This window comes from Gossypium arboreum, chromosome 12, assembly GCF_025698485.1.
Source record: "Gossypium arboreum isolate Shixiya-1 chromosome 12, ASM2569848v2, whole genome shotgun sequence".
NCBI lineage: Eukaryota > Viridiplantae > Streptophyta > Magnoliopsida > Malvales > Malvaceae > Gossypium > Gossypium arboreum.
Genome location: NC_069081.1, coordinates 47,418,165 through 47,427,088, shown reverse-complemented (window position 1 = coordinate 47,427,088; position 8,924 = coordinate 47,418,165). Strand labels below are relative to the sequence as shown.

The 8,924-nt window shown below is 38.3% G+C and overlaps 1 non-coding gene across 1 annotated transcript; it reads right to left on the bottom strand.

The window, feature by feature from the left end:
* Positions 1-3,010: 3,010 nt before the first annotated feature.
* LOC128285769 (small nucleolar RNA R71) lies at positions 3,011-3,116 on the bottom strand. Its single transcript, XR_008276319.1, has one exon. It is a non-coding gene; the product is annotated as a small nucleolar RNA R71 (small nucleolar RNA).
* Positions 3,117-8,924: the final 5,808 nt, after the last annotated feature.

Sequence of the window (8,924 nt, the reverse complement as noted above, 5' to 3'; positions counted from 1 at the left end):
TTTTTGCTGAACACAAAAGAGTCTGAGTTGAAAATTAAATCTGTGCCGGTAGTATGTGAGTATCCGGATGTGTTTCAGGAAGAGTTGCCCGGATTGCCACCTATTAGAGAAGTTGAATTTGGTATTGATTTGATTTCTGGTACAACATCTATTTCAAGTGCTCCATATAGGATGGCTCTGATAGAATTAAAGGAATTGAAAGTTCAGTTACAAGAGTTAACGGATAAAGATTTTGGAAGACCTAGCTATTCCCCGTGGGGTGCACCAGTACTATTTGTGAAAAAGAAGGATGGTTCAATAAGATTATGCATTAACGACTAACAGCTCAATAAGGTGATCACAAAGAACAAGTATCCCTTGCAAAGGATCGATGATTTGTTTGATCAATTTAAGAGAGCCACGGTGTTTTCAAAGATAGACTTGAGATCCAATTACTACCAGTTGAAAGTTAAGGAGTCTGATGTGCTGAAAACTGCGTTTCGGACGAGGTATTGTCACTATGAATTTTTGGTTATGCCTTTTGGTTTAACGAATGCTCCTACTGTATTTATGGATCTGATGAATCGTATGTTCAAACCGTATTTGGATAAGTTTGTTGTTGTTTTTATTGATGATATACTGATTTATTCTCATGATGAGACCGAACATGCCGAGCACTTGAAAACGATTTTGCAAACTTTGAGAGACAAACAGTTGTATGCTAAGTTTAGTAAAAGTGAATTTTGGCTTTAAGAAGTTGGATTTTTGGGCCACATTATTTCGGGTGACGACATTAGAGTTGACCCGAGTAAGATTTTTCCTATTGTTGAATGGAAACTACTGAGGAATATAACTGAGGTTAGAAGCTTTCTAGGCTTGGCCGGTTATTACAGATGGTTTGTTAAAGGAGTTTCCATGATTGCTACTCTGATGATGAGGTTGTTATAGAAATATGTCAAGTTCAAATGGACAGTGATAAATCGTAATTTGTACATATTTTTATCCCATGCTTAGAGCATTAATGGATGGTTTCTCCTTAGATTTGGTGAATTTGATGCTCCTAATCCTTTAATTTCATTTTCTATACTTAGGTGAGCATAGGAGAGTAAAAAGAGCGAGAAACGGGCCAAAAACAGAGAAAATGGACCCACGTGGGAAATCAACATGGCCTAGACTTCCTCACACGGTCGTGTCCCTTTGGCAGGATCGAAGCATGACTTACACGGGTAGACTACACGTCCGTGCCTGTTCAACAGCCTTGACCACGGGCTAGAGTTATCACACACGGGCGTGTCATACGGGCGTGTCCCTGCCGAGCCCAAGTATAATCCTATTCAGAAAAGGCCAATTTTGAGGGCTCTTAGGCATTCTAAAGCCTATTCAAACACCTAAGGAGGCACTGAGGAAGGGGAACGCTGAGTAAGAGGCAAGGAATTACTCAAGGGAAGCGGATTGGTCCATCTCAGAAGTAGGATCCATCATCAAGACTGAAGATCCCCCTTCAATTTCCATTCAGGGGTTTTGGTTTTTCTTTATGTTTTGTATTCATTATTTTCCTAAGATGTTTTCTTCTATAATTATAAACTAAACCTCCTACATACCTAAGGGGAATGAAACCTAAGACGGATCTTGTTATTATTATCTGAATTGTATGATAAATATTTGACTTGTTCTTAATTCTTGTTTTAATATTTTAGGATATTGATTCGAGCTACTACTCTTATTCAGAGGAGGAATAGACCTTGTCTAAGAGTAAATTTGTCGTAATTAAGCGGAGTTGATTGCACGCCTAGAGATAGGGTGATAAGATTTTGCTGGATTAGGGTGAAACCTAATAAGGGAATCCATAGATCGAGTTAATGCAACACTAGGTGTTAATTAGAAAGAGATTTCAATTAATCAAGCTAAGGTTAGACGTTATTAGTCTCGAGAGAGATAATAATATAACTTAGGGATTTCTATGGATCAAGTCAAATGAATAAACCGTCTGAGTAAGAGTCAAATAACAAGTGAAGTCTAGGTGGATTTTTGCTTGGGTATTGTCTTAACTAATCGAATTTTCTCAAAAGCTTTTCCCCAATTTTTCTCTGTGCACTCTTTGTTTAGCTAATTAATTTAGGTAAACAAATCTCTTAAGTTTTAGGTTAGATAAAAGTTATTACTAGTACTCCTAGTTCCTTTAGGTTCGACAATCCGGTCTTGCTAAAGCTATACTAGTGTTCGATAGGTACACTTGCCTTCATCGTGATAATAGTTAGTTTCAAGAATGATTAATCATAAATATTTAAAACCTGTCGCGAATATCACATATCAAGTTTTTGGCACCATTTCCAGGGAACAAGGATATTAGGAACACTCGATTTTTATTACTTTAGCCATTTTACTTTTATTGCAATTTAAATTTTTATTTTCTTTTCTAATTCTTCATTTATTCTCTTCTGACAGGTTTTTCTAGTTTATGACTAGAAGAAACCCGTCAGGAGCATTAATGTTTGATAGTGAGATCGATAGCACAATTTGCAGAAACCGAAAAGAAATAAGGCGAAGCTTATGATACACAGAGGAAGAGCAAGAGGACGATACGTCTACCACAACTGAGGAGATGGCTGAAAACCAACAAAATCCACTACCTCCTGCGATTGTTGTTAATCAGAATCCTGCTCCGCGCACTATGTATGATTATGCTAGACCTTCTTTAACAAGAATTGAATCGAGCATAGTTAGGCCTGCTATTGCTGCAAATAATTTTTAACTGAAACCTAACACAATTCAAATGATCCAACAGTTGTTCAGTTTGATGGTTTGCAGGACGACGATCCCAACACTCACTTGGCAAATTTCTTAGAGTTTTGCAACACTTTTAAAATCAATGGCGTTTCTGATGACGCCATTCGCCTTCAGTTGTTTCCCTTTTTGTTGAGGAATAAGGCTAAACAATGGTTGAAATCATTACCACGAGGGTCAATCACTACTTGGGAACAAATGATCGAAAAGTTTTTATTAAAATATTTTTCGCCGGCTAAAACAACCAAATTACATAATGATATCTCTTCTTTTGTGCAAATGGATTTTGAAACACTCTACGATGCATGGGAAAGATACAATGACCTTTTGAGAAGGTGCCCTTACCATGGGTTACCACTTTGGCTACAGGTTCAAATGTTTCATAATGGTCTGAATCCTTTGACTCGATAGATGATCGATGCAGCCACTGGCGTAACCATTAATAATAAAACACCTGAAGATGCTTATGAATTTATAGAAGAGATGTCACTGAATAATTATCAATGGCAAGTCATGAGGACAAAGCCAACAAAAGCAGCCGACGTTTATAACGTCAATTTGGTCACCATGCTCTCTAATCAGGTAGAACTCTTGAATAAGAAAATTGATGGTTTTATTAGTTCTTCACAGGTTCACCCAGTAATGCAGTGCGAAGCAAGTGGAGGTGGATCAAGCAATTCAGAATACCCACCCTATGACTACAACATGGAGAACGAGCAGTTAAATTACATGGGTAATAATCCTCGATCTGAAAATAATCCTGATAGTAATACTTACAATGCAGGTTGGAGGAACCACCCAAATTTCTCATAGGGAGGCTAAGGGAATTAGAGACCACCACCTCCAGGCTTCCAACAACCACCCTACCAACAAGAGAAAAAGTCGAACCTTGAGGAGATGCTAACAAAATTCATCTCGGTGTCAGAAACTCATTTCTACAATACCGAGATAGCCCTTAAGAATCAACAAGCGTCAATCCAAGGGCTAGAAACTCAGATAGGCCAACTTGCCAAATTGATTTCTGAACGACCACAAGGTAGTTTTCCGAGTAACACAGAATCTAACCCAAGGGAACAACTCAATGGGATTACCATTCATGATAAAGAAAGGTTAGTTTAGCCTGTATCAAAACCGAGGCAAGGCATTGTGGTAAGTCAAGATAAAGGTGAGGTAGTCCATAGTGAGCAAAGAACGGTAAGTAAAGAGTACAAACCACGGGTGCCATACCCCAATGCGACAAGGAAAGACCGAACAGATGAACAATTCGGTAAATTCCTTAAACTATTAAAGAAATTACATATTAACTTACCGTTTATCGAAGCTCTCTCGTAGATGCCAAATGCAGTCAAATTTTTAAGAGAGAGCAAACAAACAAAAGTTGGATGAGGCGTCGCATGTGGAGTTGAATGCAGTTTGCTCAGCCATATTACAGAATAAGCTACCCAACAAATTGAAAGAACTAGGGAATTTTACGATTCCTTGTTTAATTGGTAGTTTAGATGTTCATAATGCATTGGTTGACTTAGGCGCAAGCATTAATGTTATGCCTTATAAAATATTTAAACAACTAGGTCTTGAGAAACCCAAACAAACTAGGATAAGCATTCAATTGGCTAATAAAGCCATTAGATTTCCTAGAGGTATCATTGAAGATGTTCTTGTTAAGATCGGTAAATTTATATACCCAGTAGACTTTGTTGTTCTAGATATGGAAAAGGATAGTAACGCACCTTTGATTTTAGGATGACCCTTTTTAGCGACTGCTAGAACCATTATTGATGTTGGTACAGGTGAACTCACACTTCGTGTGGAAAACGAAACAATCACCCTTCATGCTCGTAATTCGAGTAACACATCAAAAATTGAAGGTGGTTGTATAAATCATTCTACTATTACTGATCATGTGGTGGAACCCTCTGTGCAGGAAACAGTTTCGAAGAACGCATATGAGCCGTCCTCAAACAACAACAAAGGACCTATCTATGAATAATGAAGGCTACAAATCAAGGAACTAGATGAATGGCAGACATATAGACCGAGGACACACGATAAACCAAAACCACGCCATAATGTGCTCAATAACGCACCAAATCAACTTAAAGTTGGAGACAAAGTACTACTAGATGCAACAGTCCCTCGCATTGCCACTTTTGAACCTAATGAATAAATTCCTCTCACGGTACTCAATATTTTCCCATATGGTATAGTTAAGGTAATTCATCCCAAATTCGGCACTTTTAAAGTAAACAGTACTCGTCTTAAACCTTATTTTGATAAAATTGATAGCAGGGATGAGGAGTGTAAACTCCTCACACCACCATGACCATACACCAGAGAGGTAAGTGAAGCTTAGACTATAAATAAGGGCTTCTCGGGGGGCAACCCGAGCACTAGCAGTAATGATTTATTTGAATTCTAGTTTTGCACATCTAACCTACTAACTAAGTCTTGAAACACAAAGTTTTCCCATCCACACGGCCAGGAACACAGGCGTGCTGTAGGCTGTGCACATATCACGGGATGAGACACGACCGTGCGATACGGCTGTGTGAAAATAGGGCAAAAGTTTTTCCCCAACATGGGATGCGATAAGTTGCCACGACCGTGTGACATGGCCGTGGGTGAAACTACCAAAACAACACGGGCGTGAGACACACCCGTGCCTTGAAACCGTGGTTGAAACTGAGAATTTAACACAGGCGTGTGACACGCCCGTGTCATTCACCCGTGGTCAACACTGTCAAAAAAAACACGGGCATGGGCTACCAGACACGGGCGTGGAAGAAGTGAACGAAGGAGGACACGGTCGTGCGAATGGCCGTGTGCACCCACACGCCCAAGGAACACGGGCGTGGGCCGAATGTCAGACGCGCCTAAATTTAAAAATCATGAAACACACGGGCAAAAATTAGGGCACACGGGCGTGCCCCACGGCCGTGTGCCCCAAAATCTATATAAATCCTTCACTATTCATCATCTCTCTCCCCAAAAATCCCTAACCCTAGCCGCTGCAACTCCACACGTCCTACCTGCCACGCCCGTGTGCCGCCTACAACACTGTTTCTGACGACTCAAGCTTCTCTCTTTTGCGTTTGTTTACTCTTTTCTCACTATTTTCTTTAAATATTTTGCCTATTTCATGTTTTCTCTAGTCCATTTGATTATTTTAAGTGAATATTAATAGTAGAATAATAGAAATACTCATGTTTGTCATTAAAGAATATTGGCATTTTTCATACTACATTCGTCCATTTTTCTTGTTTCCATAGATTTTATGTTTACCCACATACATTCATGCATTAGATTTTCCCATCATATTATTCTCATAGTCTTATTTTAATGACTTTGATATCTGTGACAGCCCAAAATTGACCCTAGTCGGAATGTGGTTTCGGGACCACAAAACCGAGGCATAAAAATAATTTAAAATTTATTTTGATGCCTATAATATGTGTATGCTCATGTATGACATTTTTTGATGATTGATTTAGTGTTATAAAGGTGAATTTCACTAGAAAGGACTTAGTAGTGAACTTTGAAAGTACGATAGGGAAATGTGTGATGACTAATTAAAGCATGCATCCAAAACAATGGACTTGCATGTCAAATTCCCCTTTTTATAGGTGGTGGCCGGCCATGACCAAGAAATATGGGCTAAACATGTCATGAAACATGTTTTGTTGGGCATTAGGGAGAAATAATAAACAAATAAGCATGGGTAAGAAAGGAATGAAAAAAAAAATGTGTGTGTGAGTGTGGTATCTCCCCCATTGCCGTGAGTTGTAAAGGAAGAAAGAAAAAAATTTGTTCATCCTTTCTTTGAGCCAAAACTAAGGGGAAGAGATTTTGCTTCATTTTATTTGTTTAGAAGAGATCTAGAAGGAGATTTGGCTAAACTTGCACCAAGATTAAGGTATGTATGAGGTTGTGTCATGAGATTCATGCATGTTTTAGTTGCCAACTTGATGTTCATGTTAGCCATGGTTCAAATCCTTGTTATGCCATGGAAGTGGTATTTGGTCAAAGTTGATATTGTGATAAAGCCATTGCATGCTAAGTGTGAAGCTTGATGATGATGCATGCAATGATGGATTGTCTACTCTTGAAATTTCTTTGTAGCCATCTTGAGTAAGACTTTGAGTTTTCTTTTGTTTAACCATGATTGAAGTTGAAAGGGCATGATTGTGATGTATTCGGCCATGATGCATTCATGAGCATGGTTCATGCTTCTTGCATGTTAGTTAAAATTTGTGTTTTGGATGGCTATGGACACCTTGAAATTGACCATGCACATATATGTATATATATGTTTGCACATGATGTTTTGGTTATGAAGTAAGTGATGAATATGTTTGTTTAAAGAAGAAAATGTTGAAGAATGTTTGTGAAATTGCAAGTACATTCGGCCTAGAATACCTATGATGTGGAAATCTTGGAATTTATTGTTGATTTGGTGCAAGTATGACTAAGTATAATCGGCCATATGAGTGCTTGATGATGTATTATAAGTATGGAGCCACAATATGTAAAGCATTAACTAGTAAAATGCATGCTGTTTTTGTGTGGTGTTAAGTGTATAATTGGCCTCAAATTGGACATGTATGTTCGGCCTTAAGTAGCCGATTGATGGCCTTAGCTTTTCCTTGATGCTTGAATGGATTGTATTGAATTGCTTGATGTAGTATAAAATGTGCATGACCATTGTGTACTCAAGCTAAAGGGTAACCATATGACCATTTAAACTCCTTGTCATATTCGCCATAAGCTAGCATAATGAGGTATTAATAAATTAAATTTGTTTGAATTAGCTCAAGAGCTTAGAGGGCCACAATTGGACAAGGGGAAGGAAAAAGTGATCGAATAGCCGTAAAAGCCGTTCGACAACATCCGAGGTAAGTCCTCAAGAAGTGACCCTACTTGAATTATGTGAAATGAAATATGGATGTGTATTGATTATTGATTTATGTGTGTATGAGTATTTGAATGATACCCTGGCTAAGTCCCAAGGCGATTATGCTAGTGATTGTATTTGTGTTTGAGCCTTAGTAACGAAAATGAAATATGAATGTCTAATGATTATTGATGTATGTGTGCATGAGCAATTGAATGATATCCGGCTAAGTTCAAGACGTTATTGCTGGAAATTATATCCGGGTTAAGACCAAGGCAATTGTGCTAGCGGCTACATCGGGCTAAGACCAAGGCATTCGATGCGAGTCGTTCTATCGAGCTAAGACCGAAGGCATTCGTGCACGTGGTTATATCCGGTTGTATTCGAAGAAGCTTGGGCTGGAGGTGAGTGTTGGTTGCTGTAATGAATTCAATTGGTACGCTCGAAAAGCCCAAAGAATAAGGTATGTTTATCGTGCATTGGAAAGTCGACATGTTTGAGCAACATTCGCTCGATCGACTAACAATTTCAGCTATTGAATTGGTTGATACCTTGTGAAAGTATATAATGATGAAGTGTGAAGTAAGAATGATTATGTGAATGTGTATTAATGAAATGATGCATTTGGCCATGTGAATGTATTGCTTTAATTAAAGCTGATTTTATTCCTTGAGACTTACTAAGCATAAAAATGCTTACCCGTTGCTTTGGCTCTCTGTTTTATAGATTGTGCTCGATAGCAATCGGATTCGGGATCATTAAAGTCAAAGTCATCCACACTATCAAAGCCTCCATTTTGGTATAAATTTTGGTTGAACTTTGAAATGGCATGTATAGGACTACCCTTGCTGGTTTAAATATGTTGTGATGTATATGTATACGGCCATGCGAAAATGGCTCGTAAAAGTGAAGTACGAACTTAGACTATTTGCGGTTTGTATATATATATATATATGGTGTTATGATGTGATTATGGATTGGAAATGGGAATGTTGGTCACATGATCAGCCATTGGTATGGTTAAAATGATCATATGTGAACCTATGTATGGCAAGACTAGTTGGTTCATGGAGACTACAAACTAGGTAAGACCTACCTTAAAAACAGATGCTGCCAGCTGCAGTGACGTGAATGTGAAAAATCACCAAAATTTGTAGGAATGGTATTAAATAGTGAATAAGCTATTTGAATGAACCTTGATGAGTCTATTTTCATATGGAAGAAACGAAACGGTCATAGGAGTTACTTGTTAAGAGATATTAAAGCTATT